This window comes from Jaculus jaculus, chromosome 7 (assembly GCF_020740685.1).
Source record: "Jaculus jaculus isolate mJacJac1 chromosome 7, mJacJac1.mat.Y.cur, whole genome shotgun sequence".
Taxonomy (NCBI): Eukaryota; Metazoa; Chordata; class Mammalia; order Rodentia; family Dipodidae; genus Jaculus; species Jaculus jaculus.
The window spans coordinates 103,866,117-103,892,124 of NC_059108.1; the positions used below are offsets into that span (position 1 = coordinate 103,866,117).

Sequence of the window (26,008 nt, forward strand, 5' to 3'; positions counted from 1 at the left end):
CATACTCATATTAATGCTACTCACGTTTTTGATTAGAGAAGCTTTTAAGATGGCTGTGACCACTAGGATGACTCAAAAGTCACCCTAATGCTGAGAAGTAGTGACAGTGGCATGATTAGTAATCAGACATCTCTATGATACCTTCCAAGGCTCATAGTCCATTGCAGAAGAGGTGGCAAAAAGAGCCAAAGGAAGGGTAGGACTACTTAAAATTAAATTTTCCAGACATAAAATGGCCTAGATATCCATGACCTGGCAGTGCCTGGCACTACCTACATAAGATCTTCATAATAGGAGGAAAAGATGATGACATTACAATAAAAGAGAAACTAAATGGGAGGGGAAAGGGATATGATGGAGGGTAGATTTGTGAGGGGGAAAGTGGGGATAGGAAGAAAATAATCACGGTTTATTTTCTATAATTATTCAAGCTATCGATAAAAATGCTAAATTAAAAACACCCTAGCTCTATATCCTGGTTATGCACTCTGTCCATGTGATGCCTTGTACCACCTATGGCTCTGCAGAGTCCCTACCAGAATGAAACCATTCACCAAAGGCAGCCCTTCAATTGAGTTCCTCAGCTTCCAGAAGTGGTAACTAAAGTCAAGTAAAGTAAAAAGCCACAATTACACCATACCAGGTATAGGACAGGTAATAGAAATTATAGTTAATTAATAACATCAAACCTTTTTTCTTCAAAGTCATTAAGTCCTAATTAAGGTATGCTGCAGTAAACTTCTCATTGCCAGGATGAACATCCAACCAGACACAGTTTATGAGAGGAATTGGCTTATTTCAAGCTTGCAAATCTAGGGGAAGTTCCATCAATGGTAGAAGAATTTTTCATAGGTCCAAGCAGACAGAAATCATTTCACCAAGCAAACATCAATGTGAGAGCACAAACCATCAACCCCAAGAACAGTCTGAACTCAAATTGCTCTCCCCACACCTTTGGACTGGACTCCAGGATCCACCCCAGTGATACCTACTCCAGCTGGGCCACTGGAGACCCAAGTTATAAGGTTAATTTTAATAAAACACTTGAGTCTATGTGGTCATACATTTAAATTATCATATTTAAACTACCAAGGTGTGATGTGGAATTCATAGCACAAAAAAGAGATTAAGAAAATAAATTTAAAAAGAGAACTGACAGTAGACAGAAAGGAAGGCCAGCTGAGAAGAAGGCTCTGCCAAGTAATCTACACAGGGGTTAGGATTCCCAGGACCCAAATATGAGTTCCCTACATCCCTCCCAAACTTGGGGGAAAGGATAGATTCCAGAAAAGAGGGATATTTCCCTGTCTCTCTTTTTGTGTCTATTAAAGAGACTAAATCAGGTTTTTCTCAAGGTTAAAACAATTATAAAAAGGAGGCCTAGAAACTGAATGTGATAGCACACATCTATAATCCCAGCACGCAGAAGGCTGAGGCAGGAAAATTGAGTTCAAATTCAGGCTACACAGCAAGAACCTAACTCAAGAAAAAAAAAGGAAGAAGGAGATAGAGGAGGAAATCAAAAATTTAAAAAAAAAAAAAAAAAAAAAAGATATCTAAGATTATTTCAAAGGTTCCATCCTAAAAGAAATCACTGGGTTTACGGATTCCTGAAAAACATTTTCTCCTGTAATTTACTCATGTAAAGCAGACAGAGAGTGAACTACCTCAAGTAACTCCATTTTTTTCTAGTTTACTCCATTTTATATATATATTTAAGAGAGAGAAAGAATTGGCTGGCCAGGGCCTCAGCCACTGAAATCCAACTCCAGACACTTGTGCCACCTAGTGGGCATGTGTGACCTTGCACTTGCCTCACCTTTGTGCATCTGACTCAGGTGGGATCTGGAGAGTAAAACATGGGTCCTTAGGCTTTGCAGGCAAGCACCTTAAGTGCTAAGCCATCTCTCCAGACCCTAGCTCCATTTTTTTTGTGCTGCTCTCCCTGGAAACTATATCCTGGTTTACAGAACATTCTTATACAAGTTGTGCTGTACAGGGAAATTTATTAAGGTTCATTGTTTCACTAACTATAACTTCTATGCCCCTGGTTTGATGTTATTGATTAACTATAACTTCTATTATCTGGCCTACACCTGGTATAATGTAATTGTGGTTCTTGACCTTAAAAACCCTATCCCAGCTTTCTTCACCATCAAAGGTCCTCCCAAGCATTAGCCACCAGCTTAATAAAGGATTCTTAATTGGTTTAAGAAGCACAGTGGTCAGTAATTCCTTCACATGAACTATAACATTTGGAGACCCCAGTGAGACTGGGCCCACCAACATTTCATTATGGATAATGGAGATGGGCATGAGGCCCTATGCCTCCCTGAGGAGTTATTGACAGTTGTTTCATGGAAGAGGGAGATATTTTATTGAGTGATATACCACTAGGAAATTGTCTATGCATTGGTAAATCACCTCCTGCTCATGCTCATGCAAACAATCCTATTAAATTCAGTAAGGGGCTGGAGAGATGGCTCAATAGTTAAAGGTACTTGCTTGCAAAGCCTAATGGCCAAGGTTTGATTCCCCAGTACCCCTGTAAAGCACTTATGTCTGAAGTTCATTTGCAGTGGCAGGAGGCCTGGCATGCTCATATATACTCCTCTCTATTTGATTCTCTCCCTCAAATAAATAAAAACCTTTACTACCAGCACTCAGGAGGCCAAGGTTGGAAGATTGCTATGAGTTCGAGGCCAGCCTCAGTCCCACTGGAGTTAATTAGGATTGTCTGCGTGAGCATGAGTGGGCCATATTTACCAATGCATAGGCAATATACTCGTGGCTACACTACTAAACAAAATGGCAGTTATGGTTGCTTGAGGAAGGGGAGACAATAGCTCATTTTAGCGAAGGGCAGGACCTTATGGAATTCTCCTCCATCCATGTTGAAATGTTGATGGGTCCAATCTTGTGCAGGTAATGGTAACTTCTCTTGTGTTCCATTGATCTACAAGTCTGTCTTTGTGCCAGTATGATGCTATTTTTATGCATAAAGGTCAGTAAAACACTTACTGGACATGTACTGTGTTGAGCACTAGAACATTAGGTACAATGATGAAGATGTCTGCTTTCAAAGACCTCACAGCAGCAGACAATGATCCAAGACTAGAAGAACTAGCACTTGCTTCTTTCTTTCTCATCATACTCTGTCCCACCCCTCAGGGAAATATAAGGTATGTATCTGAACTCTAGCTATCCCTAATCTTACAGACTCTCAGCACTCTGGATGGCTTGCATATAGACAACTTTGTCTATTTTATCTGAATTTAAGATGTTTCAGTTCGAGGAGTGTATTAAATTCCCATTACTACAACAAAGCACCCAAGATAATCAAGTTAAAGAAAGAAAAATTTGCCAGGCATGGTGGCACATAGCTTTAAGTTTGTGGCCAGCCTGAGGCTACAGAGTGAGTTCCAAGTCATCTTGGGCCAGAGGAAGACCTTACCTCAAAAAAACCAGAGAGAGAAATTTGAGCTGGAGTGATAGCTCAATGGTTAAAGGCACTTGTTTACAATGCCTGCCAGACTAGGTTTAATTCCCCAGTACCCAGATGCACAAAGTGGTGCATGTATCTGAAGTTTGTAACAGTAAAAGGCTCTAGTGCACCGATACACTTTTGCGCTCTCTCTTGCGCTCTCTCTCTCTTTCTCTCTCCCTCTCTCTCTCTCTCTCACACACACACACACACACACACACACACAGAGAGAGAGAGAGAGAGAGAGAGAGAGAAACAAAGACATTTTAACAATATGAGAAAAGATTTATTTTTACTCATAGTTTTGAGATGAATACATTGCCTTTGGGCCTATGGTGAGGGAGTGTATCATGATGAGGCGCAAAAGACAGATGGGACACAGTTCATCTCATGACATCCCAGGAAGCAAAGAGAAAAAGACCAGTATCCTACAATCCTCTTTCAAGACATACCTCAAAGCAACTATAGGCCTCCCAATAGGACCCACCTCCCAAATACTCCACCTTCTCTCAAGAGTGCTGCTGACTGTGAACTAAGCCTTCAAGATCATGGGCCCTTGGGGGACACTTATCCAAACCATATAGTAGGAAACATTTCACATTACTTGAATTCCACAAAAATTCCCAGGTGATTGAGGATCCCCAGAACCCACATAAAGTTAGGGTGGTAGGTAGCACTTGCATCCATAATCCCATACCCCTGAATGTGAATTGAGTCTGTGTCAGTTCTGGGCTCCACATTTCAAATTGCTGGCCCAGCATCCATGGTAGATTAAAAAAAAAAAAAAACAGTAATCCCTACATGTCAGAATGTTTAGGGGTTGAATAGATATTTAAGTGTAAAGATATATAAGCAAAAGTAAGTAGTAGCCATAAGAAACATGAGTGTTGTTTCTTACAAAGATATCAGAAATCTGGCCATGGTGGTACACACCTCTAATCCCAGCACTCAAAAGGCAGAGGTAGGAGAACAACTGTGAGTTCAAGGCCAGTCTAGAAATAGAGTGAATTTCAGGTCACCCTGGGCTACAGTGAGACACTACCTCAGGAGAAGAAAAAAAAAAAAAAGATATAGGAGGCTCTCCTGTCTTATGAACCAGCCCTGGAAGCTCATGTTTTTCCTGAATGAAAGCTTTCATCTTTGCCTCAGAGTAGTTTGCGTGGTCTTGGTCACTCCTATACCTTAAATCTGGTGCCCTGACTTGGCTAGGAGGCTTGCAGTTGCCCTCTTGGGTGGCCAGAACTTCTTTCCCCCCAGCCAAACCACCGAGCTGCCATTGACCCTCTGAAGGCTTCAGACCATCTCTACCTGATACAGGCGTTCACACCCACCGCAATTCAGCCTCACTCTTCTCTTCTCCATCTCCTCCCACCTTCTCGGTAAGTGTCCCTCCTGGGTTGGCCTGGTCTCAGGTTTAGTCCCTCCTCATGGAAGCCATGCTGGCACACCAGGCTACACCCCTTGGCCACTTTTGGGCCCCAATACCAGGTCTCAAAAAGATGCAGTCTCAGCACCTCAGGTCTCTCACTTTCTGGTCTACTGTACCCTAAGGAGTGCCTTTTGGTTCAGCTGCACCATCTCAGGATACTCTACCCCTCCCTCCTCTCCTTCTCTCTCTTGAGGTCTCATCTTCCACTGCCAGCCACTTTTGCCATTGGGAGCATAGTCACCTGCCTTGCCCACTAACAGGCTAAAAAGCTGACAGTTGTGACCTGTACGGCCTCTGCCCATGTGGGAGGTGCAGGCCCTGGTCACCCTAATGGGCCAGGGAGTCATATTGGTGTTCTGTGTAAACCCAGCATAAGCCCTGGTTCCTTTCTCTCACCCTTGTTTTGCTCTTTCCCTGTCTCCTTAAGAACTTAAAGCCTCTATGACTCTTGGATGACATCTTATCTTTCTCTGCAACTCTCCCTGGCCACCATACAAGTTAAACAATGGGTCCAAATGCCCTGAGAATGGTACTTTTGATTTCCAAATTCTCACTAATTTAAAAATCATCTGCCAATGTACAGGCAGATGGTCCAAAATACCCTATATTCAAACATTTTTCACTCTTCGTGCATGGCCTTCTCCCTGTTCTACCTACTCTTCTCACCAGGTCCCTCTAGCCAAGGTCTCAGGAACGTCGTCTCGCTCAACCCTCCCCATACTCCTCACCCTGTGCTTTTGACCCGGACCCCATAGATGACCTCTCCCAAACAGCTCCTCAGCTCCCTCAGCCTCCCTTGACAGGCTGCCTAGTAGGTTTGATTTTGATTTCCAGAATTGTAAATGGAAAAGTTTAAAATGGAAATGCATAGCTTCTGAACGAATGAATATGTAAAGGGGAAATGCTTGTCTAGAGTCTATAAGAAGAGTGCACTTAAAATGTGTGTGTTTTGAGTATGTATGTGGCTCACAGCCCTAAGGCTGCAGAATGATTTCTGGTCTGAGCAGTGCCATTTCATTGTGGGGGATGTTCTCCACCAAGTCCACTGTACTAGACAGCATAACCAACTTTTACTGCTGAGTGTCCCCCAGAAGGAACACTAAAAATAATTAAGATCATAGAAGATTCTCCTACTCTTTAAGAGTTGTAAAATGGGGCTGGAGAGATGGCTTAGCGGTTAAGCGCTTGCCTGTGAAGCCTAAGAACCCCAGTTCGAGGCTCGGTTCCCCAGGTCCCACGTTAGCCAGATGCACAAGGGGGCGCACGCGTCTGGAGTTCGTTTGCAGCGGCTAGAGGCCCTGGCGCGCCCATTCTCTCTCTCTCCCTCTACCTGTCTTTCTCTCTGTGTCTGTCTCTCTCAAATAAATAGATAAAATAAAAATAAAATATTTTAAAAAAAAAAGAGTTGTAAAATGGCAGTATCAGAAAGCTGCCTTGTAACCCAGAGGGAAATCAAAAACTCTCCCTGGAATTTAGAAGGGGGGCGCTCTTTCTTGGCTTCCCCGCCTTGCAGAGCCGGGGGCTGCAAGCACAGGGAATCTCAGGATCCTGGCCCCAGCGTGATGATGGGTAAATGCCAAGTCACTGTAAACAGATGGGGACTTCTTATAAGAAATTTGTAACTGTTTGTACATTTATTTTATCTTTCTACATTTTCTGGGATGGCTAACAGACAACAGCTTCAAGATTTATGTTTAAATTTAGAAGTACTTGATGCTGAATTTGTAAGAAAATTTCTAAAATTTCTAATAATGTTTGAACCTGCTTTCTTTTTAAAAAAATGTGTTTCAGGAAAGTTATAAAAAATGAAGTTCCAAAATCAATAATTGATTAAAAAAAAACTATATGTTTATTCTGGGTAAACAGTATAAGTCAAATCTGATCTACATTTTTGTTTGTTTGTTTATCTGTTTGTTTGTTTTTTAAGGTAGAATCTCACTCTAGCTCAGGCTGACTTAGAATCACTATGGAGTCTCAGGGTGGCCTCAAACTCATGGTGATCCTTCAACCTCTGCCTCCCGAGTGCTGGGATTAAAGGTGTGAGCCACCATGCCTGGCTTGATCTACTGTTTTATAAAAAGGTTATTTCAAAAGGCCTTTTGAGGAAAAAAAGAAACTTAAATGGTCATATCTTATCATGAAAAGCCAGGCATGGTGGCACATGCCTTTAATCCCAGCACTCGAGAGGCAGAAGTAGGATGATAGCTGTGAGTTCAAGGCCACCCTGAGACTTCATAGTGAATTCCAGGTCAGGTCAGCCTGAGCTAGAGTAAGACCCTACCTCAGAAAAAAAAAAAAAAAAACAAGTCTTATCATGGGCTGGAGGGATTGCTTAGTGGTTAAGGTGCTTGATTGCAAAACCTAAGAAGCCAGGCTCAATTCTCTAGATCCCACGTAAGCCAGATTCACATGATGGTGCACGCATCTGGAGTTCACTTGCAGTGGCTAGAGGTCCTAGTGCACCCATTCTCTCTCTCTCTTCTCTCAATAATAAATAAGAAATAAATAAAATATTTTTTAAAGAATTTTTTAAAATCTTATCGTATGACAATGAAAGTTTTTCTTGATAGTTAAAGATGAACTAACTAAAGAAGATAAACTGAAGAAAAAAACTTTAAATATTGATGTTAAATGTTTGATGACAAAGATTGTTCTATAGATTGTAAGATAAAAATATGTAGATGAAGGTATGAATTAAGTATGAAGATGAAGGTATGAGTAAGTTAAAGACAAAGTACTTGATCAGATTACAGACTTCTTGAGAAGTGACTATTAGCCTAGGATTTATATCAGACTAACAAAGGAAGGCCCTGCTGGTAGCAGATTCCTATGGTATTCAGGCTGTAAATTTAAATTGAATTTATTAATCTGGTAATAAGGGTTTACGAAAGATTGATTTTAGGGTACCCAACCAAGTTAACTAAGTTCCTCTATTTGTCAACCTTTTAACTAAATCTTAAAGTTAAAATTGACTCATTAATATTTAATCTTGCCTCAAAAAAAAAAAAAACTCAGAAATTATTTACTCTTTTTTCCAATTTTATAAGGTAAATAGACCACATTTGGAGACACTGAACAGTACTTATCTGTCATATACTTGAAAACTATTTACTTCATAGTGAGCAGTAAAGAAATTCTAAACAAAGTTATGTTGTGATTTAAGATGTAATTCCTCAATTCCTCCAACAATCAATCTAAATACTTAAAATTTAACTTACCTCATTACTGAACAAGTTTACCAAAGTACCACAGATAGAATTACAGAGATGATTAAGGTTCAAATAGTTATAGATTATGTCATTAAATTCTGTGTATGTTTGGAATTCTATATCGTTCTATAAAATCGATTTGGAGGAGATTAAAAATATTTCTTTTTGGCTCAGAAGTTAAAGGTGCTTGTTTGCAAAGCCAGATGCACATAGTGGAGCATGCACTTGGAAATTGTTTGCAGTGGCAAGTGGCGCTGGCATGCCCATGCCCTCTCTTTTCCATGAGACTTACTTCCTTTTTTCATTAGATCATGGCAGTTTAGTCCAGTCCCTCTTATTTTGGGGGGTATGTAGATGTAACTGAATTAATTTCAGAAATTGACTTATAGATTGGGTGGATATCTTTTTTAGCTTTTAAAAGCACTAAATCTGGGCTGGAGAGATGGCTTAGCAGTTAAGCGTTTACCTGTGAAGCCTAAGGACCCTAGTGCAAGGCTTAATTCCCCAGGACCCACGTTAGCCAGATGCACAAGGGGGCGCACGCGTCTGGAGTTCGTTTGCAGTGGCTGGAGGCCCAGGCGTGCCCATTCTCTCCCTCCCTCCCTCCCCCCCTCCTCTCGTCCTTGCTCTCAAATAAATAAAAGTAACAAAAAAAAAAATTTAAGTGCTAAATCTCCTCATTAAAATATATATATAAAAAGGAAGGACTGGAGGAAAAAAAAAAATATATATATATATATATAGAGAGAGAGAGAGAGAGAGAGAGCGCTAGAGCCAGGCATGGTGGCACACACCTTCAACCCCAGCACTCGGGAGGCAAAGAGGTAGGAGGATTGCCATGAGTTCAAGGCCACCCTGAGACTCCATAGTGAATTCCAGGTCAGCCTGGGCTCGAGTGAGATCCTACCTCAAAAAAATAAAAAAATAAAAAAATAAACTTATTGTGATTTTGTTCTTAGGAAAACTGAAGAAGCTCCACATGTCTTAGGAAAAGCCACTTTATACAAACAATATTAATATAGTTTGTCTCAGCTTCATATAACAGTCATATTTCTTTAGTTAAGCCTGAAAATTGTCCAATGGTAAAAAGGTACTTAAGAAATTTCTTTCCGTCTATCATATTGTCTCTAATGTATGTTAAAACTGGGCTTATTTAACTCAACAATGATCAAATTTTATTTTATTCTTAAGCTATGTATAATCAGTCTCAGTCAAGGTTTCACTTAATTAGTTGTCTCATTTCTGGTATCTTAAGCTCATTGTATATAAAGATATTGATACTTAGGACATGTTTCCTGCCCTGGAAAAATAATCTTAAATTGCTATTCTGCTTCCAGGTTGGGGGATAATTGGCACTTAATTGGTATACAGACTAGCCAAAGTTGTTTTCAAACACAGATGCCAAGTTTTTATACTGTCTTGTCTTTTTCCTAGGATACATTTTTAGACTAAATCAATTGCTTTAAAGTTGTTGATAAAAATAATTGGTAAAATACTGTTTTTAGGGCTACTAAAATGTTCTGTCTATATTTATAACTGACAGATACTTAAAAATAAAATTTGTCTGTGTTCAATATTCCAGATATAGCTTACACTGTCATCTGACAACTAAACTTAAATATTAATCAAAATGATCCTAAGCCTGGTGTGGTGGCACACGCCTTTAATCCCAGCACTCAGGAGGCAGAGGTAGGAGGATCACTGTGAGTTCGAGGCCACCCTGAGACTACATAGTAAATTCCAGGTCAGCCTGGGCTAGAGTGAGACCTTACCTCAAAAAAAAAAAAAAAAAAAAAGATTATAAACTATTGTTTAGAATCTCTAACCAGATCTGCTTTGCTAACCAGATATGTTCTGCACCCTTTTAACTAATCTGTTCTGCTACTCACATATGTGTAGTCTGAGTGATTAATAATCACATGTAGAAGTCAAAATCAATTGGAAACATTAGCATTAGAAGGATAACCAGTATCTTGGTTCCTGCTCCCAGGTCAGAAGACCGCAGGAGACAAAGGGACACTTGCTAACCTCTAGCCTCTGGTAATTTACCTGTCTTCTTGATCAGAGAGGATATGGAGACCCAGAGATGAATTCCAAGCCAGTGTATCTGCAACAAGAGTCACATCAGAGGCAAATCCAGGCTTCCCAAAAGAGGGAAGTCCATTTGGTCAGCACGGCCTTGACTTATCCTAGCAGATGACAATGCTGAGCCATAGAACTCACAGGTCCCTAAAAGTCTCTTCTACAGCACCATTATTTACCTCCAAAATATAAAGCTAATTCTGGCAGCCTACATGGTCTTAATCACCCAGTAAGAAAATATAACTCCATTATAAAGATTCTGACTTATAGGCTCCCCTGCCTGCTGCTGGCTTACAATACTAAATTCTAACATTAACTCATGCCTTCTGCTTCTGCCTGTCCCTGATTACGTCTGAACTTCCTGGCCCCAGCTCTTCCCACTTGCCTTAGCCAGAGTCAGAACTATTCCTTGGGCCCCCTCTTTCCTTAGCCCTTACCCTACCTCATCCAGGGATAAGTACACTGCCACCACAATGGGCACTCTCAAACTCTCTCATGTTCCTACACTTCCCTGATCCCAAAGTGCTCCGCTTGAATACACTGATGTCCCTCTGCCTCCTCTCTCTTGCCCCAAGCCCTCTATCCCTCGCCTCTGGGTGCTCATCCTCCCCTTGTGCCTGGCATTTTGATGTCTTAACTGTTGACAAGAGTAGCATGCTCCTTAATTCTTCCTTCTGTCTTCTCATGGGGTGTACATAGCCCATCTCCCTCACCTTTTCTATAATAGATGTCACCAGCGACTACCCTGAAGCCAGCTCAATAGAGGGATCATACAAGAGAAGTCTCTCTTTCATTCGGAATGAAGTCATAACATACTACACTGGCGCTGATGGAGGGTGCTCACTATCGATCTCACCACTCTGCCACCTCTAGCCATCATGGAACTGCCTCCTCATCACCTGCCATTGGCCTATTGACCACACTATCCAGCCTCTCCATAAGAACTCATTGCCCCTATGGTCAACATGAAGAAATTAACCTTTATCTCTTATCATTAACAAAAGGCTGGAATGTTAGGTCAGGACAGGCTCCCAGAATGGAGTCACCAAGGACAGCATGATGGCAACAGAGTAAGGAACTGGATTATCCACATTCCTCAAGAAACCATCCAGCCATTATCCCTTCCTAGCCTAACAATGCCCCCAGGTCAGGGTTTCTTTCCTGCCTTCTATCTCATAAGTTGCCTGCTCACTGTTTTGCTCTCACATCCCCTAGCTATTTGTTCTTTTCCCTTCCTCACCTTCCCCAAACTAAAAAGCCTTATAAAGCACATTATCTGAAAACCGGGGTTGTCTGTGCTCCTTCTTCTCTTGTGAGCCAGACCTGGCAACTTGTTTTTCCCCAATAAAAGCTTTCATCTTTAAAAAAAGAAAGAAAGAAAGAAAAACCTAAGTATTTTTATCTCCACAAATCAAACAATTAGTTCTCCATTACACACCAACTAGATGTCCTAAAATTTAACTCAATTCTGACATTACCTCTGAATGGATGGTGTCAGAGCCTACAGGCTAAGGGCCCAATCCCACAAGCCTGCCCTTTACTTAAGATGCCAATTGCAAAACACAGACTGTGCTCCATACTTAAGTGACAGGCTATGAAACAGAGCTCCTATGCCCCTTTCCAGGTTCAATCTACTAGAGTAGTTCACAAATTCAGAGAAATACTTATGTTCACCTATTTGTCTCTGTTTGCTCATTAAAGTAGCATACAATATGATGGGTTTCATTATGGCATTCACTTACATATATGTCAATGTATTTTGTTCCTATTCATCCCCCTTCCCCACTGCCCTCCCCAACCCTCATTTTGTTTGTTTTGTTTCATTTCCACTTTGTTTTTCAAGGTAAGTACTCACTCTAGCCCAGTCTGACCTGGAATTCACTCTGTAGTCTCAAGGTGGTCTCAAACTCACAGCAAACCACCTACCTCTGCCTCCCAGAGTGCTGGGACTAAAATCGTGCACCGCCATGCCTGGCCAGCCCTCTTCATATTGGTCCCCCTCCATTCATTTGTTATAAAGGATGCAGATGAACAACTCAGTGGAAGAGCTGCACAGAACAGGTGCATTGGACGGCACAGTAAGATTTTAGGTCCTCTCTGGACAGAAAACCACCACCTAGGCACCTCCATATGCTCATCTGTACAGAGGTTCTTAGAACCAGTCATCTAGGGGCTTTTTGTTTGTGTGTTTTCTTGTTTTATTTGTATTTTTATCTAGTTTTCTTTCTTTTAAAAATATTTGCTTACTTACATGTGCCACCTTATGCATCTGGCTTATGTGAGTACTGAGGAATTGAACCTGGGTCCTTGGGCTTCACAGGCAAGCACAGTAACTGCTCAGCCATCTCTCCAGCCCTCATATGGGATTTTGTTTTGGGTTTGGAGTTTTGTTTTTGTTTTTGCTTTGTTTTGTTTGAGGTAGGGTCTTGCTCTAGCCCAGGCTGACCTGGAATTCATTATGTAGTCTCAGGGGGGCCTCAAACTCAATGTGATCCTCCTATGTCTGCCTCCCAAGTGCTGGGATTAAAAGTGTGCACCACCACCCCCAGATCATCTGGAGTTTTTAATGGAAGCTTCATTACTTATGGTTGGTTCAGTCACTGACCACTGGTATTCAACACAACCTTCATCTCCTCTCCCCTCTGATCTGCTGGGAGACGAAGACAGAATTTGAAGGCTGGTAGCCTGCCTTCAAAGCTCTAGGCATGTATTACTCTATTATATCCTCTCACAGTTTCATAGCTTTTTTTGTTTTGCTCTTTTACTTGTTTTTTTCAAGGTAGGGTCTTGCTGTAGCCAAAGCTAACCTGGAATCCACTACATAGTAGTCGTCTCAAGCTGGCTTCAAACGCACAGTGATCCACCTACCTCTGCCTACTGAGTGCTGGGATTAAAAGCACCACTACACCCAGCAAGATCTTTTTTTTTTCCCGGTTTTTCAAGGTAGGGTCTCACTCTTGTCCAGGCTGACCTGGAATTAACTCTAGTCTCAGGGTGGCCTTGAACTCATGGCAATCCTCCTACCTCTGCCTCCCGAGTGCTGGGATTAAAGGCATGCACCACCACGCCCAGCAAGATTTCATTTTTAATTGTTTATTTACTTATTTATTTGAGAGAGGGAAAGAGGCAGTAAAAGAGAGAGAATGGGCATTCCTGGGCTTTTAGCCACTAAAAATGAACTCCAGATGCATGTGCCACCTTGAACATCTGGCTTTACATGGGTACTGGGGAATTGGACCCAGATCCTTAGGCTTTGCAGGCAAATGCCTTAACCACTAAACCATCTCACCAGCCCTCATATCTTTTTAATCCAGTATCTTAGGCATTAAGGTATCAAGATACTTGCCTTTGTTACTTATAATAATAATATAAAGGGATTGATGCATATTCTACAGATGTGAGCCCTGTAGAATAATGGAAAGAAATGCAATGAATAGAAATTTAAAGAACATGTTCCTCATCAGAAAACCTTATAAAAGATTCCTACCTTGATCACATGAGCTGAAGAGGATAAGGCAGGAGGATCACAAGTGCAAGGACAGCCTAGGCTCTACTTGCCTAGAGTGGTAGGACACACCTACCACTTGAGAGGGGAAGTTCCCCACCTACTCTCCCTGCTAGCTGCAGAGCTGGAATCACTCAGGTGCGTGTGCTCAAGCCCAGCTCCTGCCAGACTGCACCCAGGCGTGCTAACTTCTTTCAGACTCAGCCCCAAACCCAAAATAAAAAGCTTGGCTGCTCATAGAGGCTTGTGGTGGGCTTTTTCCTCTTTTCCAGCTCCTGGACTATTCATCTCTCAGCATCTGAGGTTTTCACCACTGATAAGGTCTTGTCCTTCCCACCCTAGCAGCTTAGTTTAGCTTAGTAATAATGAAACACAGCTTAGCTTAGCTTAGCTGCTGCTAGGGCCCTTAGACCATGTGGATGTATCCACTCCTCACCCTTTTGTTCTCAGACTAACCACCTCTGCCATTCCACCTTCTTTGGACTCTCCTTCACCCCTCCTGACTCCTGAATAAATAATAATAAATGATAATTCACAAAAATAATTCTTCTCAGTCTTGTTTTATTTCAATTCATTTTTTATTTCAATTCTTTAAGTAAAGTAGACATGAGCTCAGGTTTGGGGTTTGCATTTGAACCCCCAAAGTAAGTCCCATTTCAATCTAATACTGCAGAGGCTAAAGCAAGATTATCTCAGATCCAAAGCCAGATATAGCTACATAGCAAGACTGCCTCAAATTAAGAGGGGAGGAAAGGTAATGGTAGATTTCCTATCCAGCAGCCTGTCAAGTCCACACTCCATCACTCTTTTGTTCCTCTTTATTTTTTAGATTAGTTGCTTCATCACTCTTCAAGAATTTCAATAGATGATTAGTTATGATTAATAAACATGTGACATAAATTTTTTCCTGATTTTAACCTTAAAAATTATTTCTTTTTAATGATAAAATTAAACTACCTCTTTTTTATCATTCAGACAAGTAAGCAGAAAAAAAACTTATTCAAAGGCTTACCTTCTTTCTACAACTTCATGTAAAGCCTTTAACTGTGTGATTACTCTGCCATCTAGCTTCCTAAGCCTAAATAGCTGTTCCCAAGGTTCTCCTAAGCCATATTAGGACTAAGCAATGCTTTCGTTTAAAGTGCACTTAACAAATGCCAATGATGCTACACACACACACACACACACACACACAGCAACAACAAGAAGCATCATGTCTCCTTTACAACAAGAAACAGTCCTTATTTGAAAAGTCAATCTACAATGAGGTCAGAGAGCCCCTAAGACAGCTGAGATCTGTCCTTGTGAAATACAGGTCAACTGAACAGCATACTTATTTTCTAAGAATCTGGAATACAGATCTGTGACTTAAACTGGGTGAGGGTAAAACAAGGCCAACACATAAAACATTGAGCATCCATCCATCTGTTGTTTGATAAAATCTTTGATACCTTTGATGTACTTGCAATCTGCACAATGTGCACATCTGTGGTTATAACCCCAATGCACACGAATATACCAATCTAGTCCACATTTAAAACAGAACAGGGCCAGGGCCCTTGGCAGCACTTTGGGGTCGGTGGAGCGCTAGCTACCGTTGCAGCAGCTCTCAGGATGGCTCGGATCTGGACTTCTCCGCTTCCTCCCGGGAGATTCGGCTTCTCGGAGCCTCTTTAGTGCCGGAGTTCGGGCCGCAGGCAGCAGGGCGGCAGCCGGAGAACAGAACCTCTGGATGGATTCTTCCTGGGAAGCTTTGCTCATTTGCAGCCGCTGGACAATGTCGCTCATTAACATCTGTCTGTCAGCATAGTCGCAACATCATTTCACTGTGAACAGACTCAGGAGAGCATCCAACGTTTTGAACAACAGGCAGGGCTGAGAGATGCTGGATACACCCCCCACAAAGGCCTCACCACTGAGGAGACCAAGTACCTCCGAGTGGCAGAAGCACTCCATAAGCTGAAGCTGCAGAGTGGAGAGAGAACGAAAGAAGAGCAGCAGCTTCTTCCCAGTCCACCCCGAGCAGCACCCCTCACTCGTCCCCTAAGCAGAAATCCAGAGGCTGGTTCCCCTCTGGTCCCTCCGCAGCCTTACCTGGCTCAAATCTCAGCACCATGGATCCTGGAAGCGGGAATGATGGGAACTCATCAGATAAATAGAGCTTCTTTGGACCAAGACCGCTGCAGAAATCTGATTCTGGAAGCTTCACCATCCAGACCTACAAAGGGGCCCAGAAACCCTCTCCCATGGAGCTGATGCGTGCCCAAGCCTCCCGAATGGCCGAAGATCCAGCCATCTTAAAGCCACCCAAGATGGACATCCCAGTGGTAGAAGGGAAGAAACCGGCACCGAGGACCCATAATCTCCAGCCTCGTGACTTGAATGTGCTCACCCCCCACTGGCTTCTAGCACGCGCATCCTATCCCAGGACTCTCCTAGTTCGCCTTGGCTCTGACAGAGGAATGATATATTTTTTCAAACCCTCTTAAATGGAGGCTAATTGAATTCTGAGTAACATTAGTGCAAAGCTTGTCCTTGTGTGAAAGAAACCATTTTATATTGTTTTCAAGTTAGAGGGGAAAATGTCCGTGATAATGTTTGGGGACCGCATGACCAATTTATATCACTCATCTTAGACCAGAACTTTGATCTTTGTTTACCTAGGTAAATGATGGTTACACTATTCCAGCACGAGTCTTCCTGATTTTTTTAACCTGATCAATACATGAACATTAGCAAATCATGGCACAGGGGTCTGAACTGACCCACCTGCACTGCTCTGGCTCTCTTGACATGATCCGGCCTTGTCAGCTATGGGAGCGAAGACCTGCCTTCCAGCCAGAGACCCTCTCTCTAAACTGATTTTTGGTCATCCTGATGGGTCACTTTATCCTGCAGCCAGCTCCGTACGCCTCTTACTGCCAGTGGAGTTTGCAGTTGGAGGGCTGCTGATGTGTCACAGAACAAACAGTATATATAGTCTTGTGTAATTCTCTTGCACTTTAATATCCAATTTAGCCAGGCATGGTGGTGCATGCCTTTAATCCCAGCACTTGGGAGGCAGAGGTAGAAGGATCGCTGTGAGTTCGAGGCCAATGTAGGAGTGCATAGTGAATTCCAGGTCAGCCTGGACTACAGTGAGACCCTACCTTGGAAAAACAAACAAAAAAGTCCAATTCAGTTGAAATAGTCCTAAGGGCGAAAACTGAGGAAAATTCAGTCTACTAATTTGGTATTGGTAAATGGATCCTATTTTTTATTTTTTTAGTACTGGCAATTGAACAGGGTATGCTGAACCACTGAGTACCACCCTTAGCTCATGGGTGTTGTTATTATCATTAATTTTTTTAAACAAGATGGTTGGATTATAGATTAAAGTCCATGTGAAATTGGTGTCATCTTATTTTGATTTCTTTGTCCAGGTCAGGGCCTGGAACTTAATATAGATGAAAAATTCAAAATTTTTCAAGAAAGCATTTTCTACCAAAATGAGCCTCATAGCTTATGCAACACTTCTTACTGAGAAAAGAAATAAAAACTGTCTTTTAATCACTGTACATTTATGTCCATGTATATTGAACAGACTGTCTGATATTTGCTGGGTTTTGTTTGGGGTAGTATGTTGTTTACATAAGGAGCTAACTTTTCTCATAGTGAAGCCCTGGAGTCTAAAATTGTCAAAAAATTAATTTATTTGTGTTATATCTCTTATATTGACAATAAAAATCCTTACTACTTTCAAAAAAAAACAGAACAGCCTCTGAGGATCCTACAAGGACAAAGACTTGCTTCCTCCTCCAAGAATAAAGTATCTCCCCAAGATGATAGACACAACACAAAAAAGCCAACAAAAGTAAAAAAATAAAATTTTTTAAAAAACAGAGATCTCCACCAAGGATGCCTAGTCCCACACTGGAAGCCTCCAATGAAATCAGAGAAATCAACAGAAATTCAATCCCAAAATGAGAATGCATAGCCAATGAGATCCTGATCAAAAGAATTGCTGAAATGGAAGCAACCATCAAAAAACCGATAATTGTATCGATGGAATTGAATAGAATTGTGTCTTAGAATATCAGCTTTTGCCAATAGGCTTAACTTGATTGAAGAAAATGTTAGAACTCTCAAAAGAGATATGAATGAATGAAAGGTGAGTCAAGAAATGGAAGATCTCAATAACTGATTAAGCTTAATGAAGGCTTGATCAAATTTAAGAATGAATTCCAGGAAGCATCAAGAAAATCAGAACTCAAACTGAAGTTGTACCTCAAGAAAGAGATGGACATGATGCAATATAACACAACAGAAAGAAAAAATCAAATAGAACTTATAAAAGCCTCTGTAGAACAAACAGAGTTACTCATGTGGAAGACAGACCTTTGACCTGGAAGACAAGACAGAAGAAATTGATCAGGAGGCCAAATACTTTGCTAAGGTCACAAAATCAAGTGCATAGAATATGAGGGGAATATGGGATACCCTAAAATAACCAAATATCTGGATCATGGATATACCAGAAAGAGAAGAAATCCAGGTCAGAGGCATCGAGAACACATTCAACAAAATTATTGAAGAAATTTTTCTGAATCTCTCAAAAGAGGCCCATCCAGATATAGGAAGCCCACAGAACACCAAACAGACAGAACCAAAAAAAAAAAAAAAAAAAAAAAAAAAAAAAAAAAACTCTCCAAGGCACAACATAGTTAAAACTCTTAACAATGAAAATGAAGGGAAAATGCTAAAAGCAGCAAGAGAATAACAACTCACAACATAAAAAGGCAACCCCATCAGAATTACATCAGATTCTCAGTGGAAACTCTGTAAGCCAGAAGGGCCTAGAATGGAACACTTCAAAGTCTAAAAAAACTATGGCTTCAGGCTGAAGAGAAGGCTTACCTGTTAAGTCCTTTGCCTGCAAAGCCAAAGGATCCCAGTTCGATTCTCCAGGACCCACGTAAGCCAGATGCACAAGGGGACGCATGCATCTGGAGTTCATTTGCAGTGGCTGGAGGCCCTGGCACACCCATTCTCTCCCTCTCTCTCTCTGCCTCTTTTTCTCTCTCAGACAAATAAATAAGTAATATTTTTAGGGCATAGTAGCACATGTCTTTAATCCCAGCACTTGAGAGGCAGAGGTACAAGGATCGCTGTGAGTTCAAGGCCAGTCTGAGATGACATAGTGAATTCCAGGTCAGCCTGAGCTAGAGTGAGACTATACCTGGAGAATAAATAAATACTTTTTAAAATATTTTTTTAAAACTATGGCTTTCAACCCAAGCTACTCTACTCAGTAAAAGTATCCCTCATAATGAAAGGTAAAAGGACAACTTTTCATGAAAAAAGTCAACTTTATGATTATATGAACACAAAGCCAAACTTACAGAGAATACTACTTCAGGGAAAACTCCACACAAAGAGTCAAACAACCAATCTCAAGAGCCAAGAAAAATAATATCACAATAACCAAAAATATAACAAGCTCAAAAAAATACAAAACACAAGGAAGCACCAAACCCCATAAAGCACCTCATCATGGCACAGATTAATTTGAACCTCACAGCAAAAACATTAAATATTACTGGTTAAATATTACTGGTTAAATATTACTCACCCATCAAAAGACACAAGTTATCAGGGTGGATCAAAAAAAAGACCTTTCTATCTGCTGTCTTCAAGAAACCCACCTCAACACTAAAGATAAACACCTCCTCAGGGTGAAAGCAAATGGAAATAAAAAACAAGCAGGTGGCTTAGTGGTTAAGTGCTTGCCTGTGAAGCCTAAGGACTCTGGTTCGAGGCTTGATTCCCCAGGACCCATGTTAGCCAGTTGCACAAGGGGGCACATGCATCTGGAGTTTGTTTGTAGTGGCTGGAGGCCCTGGTGCATCCATTCTCTCCCCCCTCCCTCCCTCCCCCTCCCTCCTCCTCTCTCTCTCTGTAGCTCTCAAATAAATAAATAAATAAATAATAATAAAAAAAAAAGCAGGCAGCCAGGCATGGTGGCACATGCCTTTAATCACTGAAGTAAACTTAAAACTCACCCACCACGGCTCAGGGAATTTTGGGCTAGAGAGGGCAGGAAGATTGTAAGAGCCACGAGTTGAGACATCACGCCCAGAGGCCTTCCCTCCTCACAAAAATAGCTGAATACTGCTCCCACAATGCATAAACTACAACCCCATGAGTAATAACTACAACCCTAGTAGGAGTGACCCCAACATAATGGGGACAGGGACAAGGGAAAAGAGGGTACCAACACAGGATGTATCCATACAAACCTCTTGTTAATTATAAATATTTTTAAAATGGCAAGGTGTTTCCAATGTGGAAAGCAAGTGAGAAAGATATCCAACCTTGACTCTCTGGTCTTCACACACATGGGCCCAAACATGTACACACACACATACATACATGCACCCACACACATAAACATGCATACACCCATGCAAAAAAAATTAAAAAATAAATAAGTTGAAAAGTAACTGAGGAAGACACCTGATGTCAACCTCTGGCCATTTGTATGCACATTGATACACACATACTTGCACATGTTTGTATGCATACAAACATGCATACAGCCCTGTATAGACACCACAAACACACACACATATGCAAAAAAAAAAAAAAAAGTCACATTGAATAAAATTACCTTTGTTCTCTGTGAATTTGGGACAAACAAAAACACTATGATTTAGAATGGTGACTCTGAGTCACATCAACATGAGAGAGTGTGGGTCTTTATATCGTGTGGTCTCACTCAATTCCTGAGAACAGTGACAACCAGCCATATGACTAGCCGCCAACAGCCAATGTAATGGTGCCCCTATATAAACTCTGAATGCTCAGCCGGGCGTGGTGGTACACGCCTTTAATCCCAGCAGAAGTAGGAGGATTGCTGTGAGTTCAAGGCCACCCTGAAGCTACATAGTGAATTCCAGGTCAGCCTGGGCTACAGTGAAACTCTACCTCAAAAAAAAAAAAAAAAAATCTGAAAACCAAATGTGGTAAACTTCCTTGTCTGGCATTATTCATGTGTGCTGAGACACCATGATGCTGGAAAGGCAACAATTCCATGATTTCATGGACAACATGAAGATAACATGGAGAATAAGAAAAGCCTGTATTTAGTACTTTCTGAGAATAAGAACTTCTCTGGTTGACCCTATAGCCCTTTTCTGAAATAAGCCAGAACCCTGAGTATCATAGTTTTCAGTGACTTCTGTGAGTCTTTATAGTGAACTAGTAACAATTAGAGCAGTCTGGGGAACCCCTCAATTTATAGCTGGTGTCAGAAATTTAGGCACTCAAAACACTTAATTGCCTGCCAAAGGTAAGACCCTATTGCTAAAGACACCATAGGCTGTGGTCACAGGACGTTGGAATACCATGCTGGAACGGAAAGGGAAACTAGCTCCTTCCTGGCTAGTCTTCATAATGCTGGAAAGCCCTATGGGAGCTGCTAGAAGAAAACAGTCACCGACAGCATGATAAGCAGGGGACCCAGTCTGCCCAACAAGAAGTTTACACTTGGGCTGGAGAGATTGCTCAGCAGTTAAGGTGCTTGCCTGAAAAGCCTAATGACCCAGGTTCAATTTCACATAAAGCCAGATGCAAAATGGCACATGCATCTGGAGTTCATCTGCAGTGACTGGAAGCCTGGCACATCCATTCTCTGTCTCTCTTCTCTTTCTCTCCACTTGCAAATAAATTTTTTAAAAAAAATTAAATAGTGCACATTTGTGCAACAGTGGCATGTAGTGTCTACAAGTAACCAACTATTCTCTGATTGGACAAGAGGCCCACTCAGTGGGAGACAACATATCTGGTTCGGGAAACCAAGTCAGAATCCCATAATCAGGAAGTTCAAACTCCAGAGAGAATCCTCCACTACTCTCTAGAGAAGAAGTATAGGCTTGCACACACACACACACACACACACACACACACACACACACACACAAAATAACTTTGCACACATCTTTTAACCCAAGCTGCTCTTGTGCTCAATTGAAGAATCTGCTTCATTTTACAGAAGACAGAGAAAACAGAGGAGAGTCAAAACCCGTTATAAGACAAGAAGATAACTGGCAGCCCAACACAAGACATGCCACCTCTACCATATCTGCCAGGGCCCAAGAGAACTTGCAGCAGAAGCAGCGCCATGAACACTTCTCTTGCCACTAGCCTGACAACCAACTCCAGTGTGATGGTGGTAGACACAGTGATCAATCACAACCTATCAAAGAGGAAATCCAGAGCTACAAACAACTCGGTCCTGCCATGGTTCAGGGATCATTGTGGAAGAGAGGATAGAAAGATTGCAAGAGCTACAAAGTGGGTAGGAATGCCCTGAAGCATAGTCCCACCCACACTACCCTTTAGGGACTGACTGAGGCCCAGCTCAGTATGTATTATTTTTAAAAATAAAATAAGATAGCCGGGTATGGCGGGGCACGCCTTTAATCCCAGCACTCGGGAGGCAGAGGTAGGAGAATTGCTATGAGTTCAAGGCCACCCTGAGATGACAGAGTTAATTCCAGGTCAGCCTGGACCAGAGTGAGACCCTACCTCGAAAAACCAAAAAATAAAATAAGAAGCCAGGCATAGCAGTACACACCTTTAATCCCAGCACTCAGGAGGCAGAAGTAGGAGAATCACCATCAGCTTGAGGCCACCCTGAAATAACATAGTTAATTCCAGATCAGCCTGGGCCAGATTGAGATCCTACCTTGAAAAAACAAAAATAAATAAATAAATAAAAACAAGATAATAATGTCAGGTGTGGAGAGAGGGCTAATCAAAATCTAAGAGGATATAAATAAGTCATATGGAAACCTACTTTTCTGGACAATGGAACACACAGGAGCCATAAAATTGTTACTAGAAAATTTTCAGTGCCAGGGATGGGATACCCTCCAGTGAGTTGTTGGCCAGGGAGGTCCCTGATGCCCCCAAAACATTACAGGCCATTGCCAAGACCCTTGGTTTCCCACCAGGAATACATGGTAAGACCCTATTGCTGAAGACTCCACATACTTGGGCTGCAAGGTCACTGAGAAACCCAGCTGGAGCTGAGCTGAAAACCTCCTCCATGTAAACCAGCTGACAGAAACCTGGGAAAAGCTATGCTGCATGCAGCTCAATGGGAGAGAGAGAGAAATCACCAGTGAAGATTTTCAACAGTGGACACTGCAAGCCTTATATTTGGTCAGCCAGGCCAAATGAGCCAATGGGTGGAATTGTGGCACATATGTTATGAGGGAAACTAACTGTCCTCTGCTTTGACTGGAGGCCCACTCCATGGGGATACTGAAAACTTAAAACAGGGGTAGTCATGAGCCCTAGGGGTGTAACGTCTGCTGCTGTCTGGCTAAATGTATATACTATGCTCATCAAACTGCCCAGTAAGCACTTCTCTTAATGTTCATGCCCTTATATTAATGCTACTCTCACTTTTGGTAGAGAACCTTCTCTTCAGATGGCAGTGACCTTGGGATGACTCAGAAGGCATCATGGTGCTGGGAAGAAGTGGCCACAGTGCTCTATACTGCAATATCTCTATCACACCTGCCAAGGCTCAGGGTCCATTGCAGAAGAGGTGACACAAAGAATGTGAAAGCCAAAGGAAGGGTAGGACTCCTTACAACGTGCTCCCCCCAGACACAAAATGGCCTGGATATCCATGACCTCACAGTGCCTGACACTACCTACACAAGACCATCATAATAGGAGGAAAAGATCATGACATCAAAATAAAAGAAAGACTAATTGAGATGGGGAGGGGGCTATGACGAAGAATGGAATTTCAAAGGGGAAAAGTGGGGAGAGGGAGGATATTACCATGGGATATTTTTTATAATCATGGAAAATGTTAATAAAAATTAAAAAAAAAAAAGAAAAAGAAAATTCAGAGCTGGAGAAATGGCTAAGCGGTTAAGGCTCTTCCTGAAAAGCCAAGGGACCTTGGTTTGATTCTCTAGTACCCATGGAAGCCAGATAGATGGACAAGGTGGTATATGCATCTGGAGTTTAGTTGCAGTGGCTGGAAGCCCTGGCACACCCATTATCTCTTCCTCTCTCAATAAATAAATAAATAATAAAATTTAAAAAGAAAATTCAAGTCTGTGCTGGGCATAGTGGCTCATACCTTTAATTCTAGCACTCAGGAAGCTGAAGCAAGAGAATCATTGTGAGTTCAAACCAGCCTGGGATACAGCAAGACCCTGCTTCAAAAGAAAAATCGGATAAAGGGAAGAGAAAGGAAAGGAGGAGGGTACTTAATAGGTTGATATTGTATATATGTAAGTACAATGATTGTGATGGGGAGGTAATATGATGGAGAATGGAATTTCAAAGGGGAAAATGTTGGGGGAGAGGGAGGGAATTACCATGGGATTTTTTTTTTATAATCATGGAAAATGCTAATAAAAAATTTTTAAAAAATTGTCCAGGCATGGTGATATATACCTTTGATCCAGCACTCATGAGACAGAGGTAGGAGTATCACTGTAGGTTTGAGGCCAGCCTGAGACTACATAGTGAATTCTAGGTCAGCCTGGGCTACAGCAATACAATACCTTGAAAAAAAAAAAAAAAGAGCCGGGTGTGGTGGTGCACGCCTTTAATCCCAGCACTCCAGAGGCAGAGGTAGGAGGATCACCATGAGTTCGAGGCCACCCTGAGACTCCATAGTGAATTTCAGGCCAGCCTGGGCTAGAATAAGACCCTACCTCTTAAAAAAAAAAAAAAACAATTTAAACTAAGTATGGACTGCAGAGACGGCTTAATGGTTAACGTACTTGCCTGCAAAGCAAAGGACCCAGGTTCGATTCCCTAGAACCCACATAAAGCCAGAGGTACAAGGTGGTGTGTGCATCTGGAGTGTGTTTACAGCAGCTAGAGGTTCTGGCACACCCATTCTCTCCCTATCTCTCTATCTGCTTTTCTCTCTCTCTCTCTCAAATAAGTAAATAAAAATTTAGACAAGCTAGATATGTTTTTAAACTACTATTGGGTTGGGAAGATGACTCTGCTGTTAAAGACACTTACATGCTTGCAAAGCCTGATAGCCTGAGTCTGACTCCCCAATACCCATGTAAAGTCAGATGCACAAAGTGATGCCTGTATCTGAAGTTCATTTGCGATGGCAAGGAGTTCCAGCATACCCATTCTCTCTCTCTCCTCACAAATAAATTTAAAAATATATTTTTTTAAGGTAGGGTTTTACTCTAGTCCAGGCTGACCTGGAATTCACTATGTAGTATCAAGCTGGCCTCAAACTCACAGCAATCCTCCTACCTCTGCTTCCAAAGTGCTGGGATTTAAAGTGTGTGCCACCACACCTGGCTTTCAGGCATTTTTTAAAAAAACTTGTCATTTATTTATTTAGTAGAATCCATGAAGATTAAACACCCTACTTAAGTCCCCAGTAGGCAATCCCATGCTATAGGAATGTTTCACTGGGGTTGGATCTTTAGTCTAGCCCTACTAAGTGCATAGAGAGCCAAGTTTGAGCTATAGCTGTGTTTGCTGGCTGCTTGGCAGTGTCTCTCTGCCATGGATCTATGAAAGGATCTTCCATGGTGATGGAACTTCCCCTGGAAACCTGAAATGAACTTTTTCTTCTCATCAGCTGCTTCTGGTCAGGTATTTGCCCAGCAACAAAAACTGCAGTATCTGGGTATAGTGGCACACACCTTTACTCCCAGCACTGGGAAGGCAGAGGTAGCAGGATTGCCATAAGTTTGAGGCCACTCCGAGACTCCATAGTGAATTCCAGGTCAGCCTGTGCTAGAGCAAGACCCTACCTTGAGGGAAAAAAAATGCAACAAGGGTAAATGGAAAACTACACACTGCCACATAGCTCAGGACACATCTTCCTACAAAGTGAGATTAAATACTGTTGCAGTCAGGTTCTTATTGCTGGTAGAAATTACCCAACCAAGAGCAGCTTGTGGGAAAAGAGGTTTATTTTGGTCCACAGGCTCTAATGGAAGCTCCACGATGGCAGGGGGAAATGATGGCATGAGCAGAGGGTGGACATCACCCCCTGGTCCACATAAGGTGGACCACAGCAACAGGAGAGTGTGCCAAGCACTGGCAAGGGGAAACTGGCTATAACATCCATAAACCGACCCCCAAAAATACACTCCCTCCAGGAGGCGTTAATTCCCAAATATCCATCAGCTGGTAACCTAGCATTCAGAACACTTAAGTTTATGGGGAACACCTGAATCAAACCACCACATTCTGCCCCTAGCCCCCATAAACCGATAACCATACATGATTTAAGATGAAAT

General features: G+C 41.9%; 1 pseudogene; it reads left to right on the forward strand.

The window, feature by feature from the left end:
- The first annotated feature begins 15,303 nt into the window (after window positions 1-15,303).
- Window positions 15,304-16,286, forward strand: LOC123462198 (annotated as a pseudogene).
- Window positions 16,287-26,008: the final 9,722 nt, after the last annotated feature.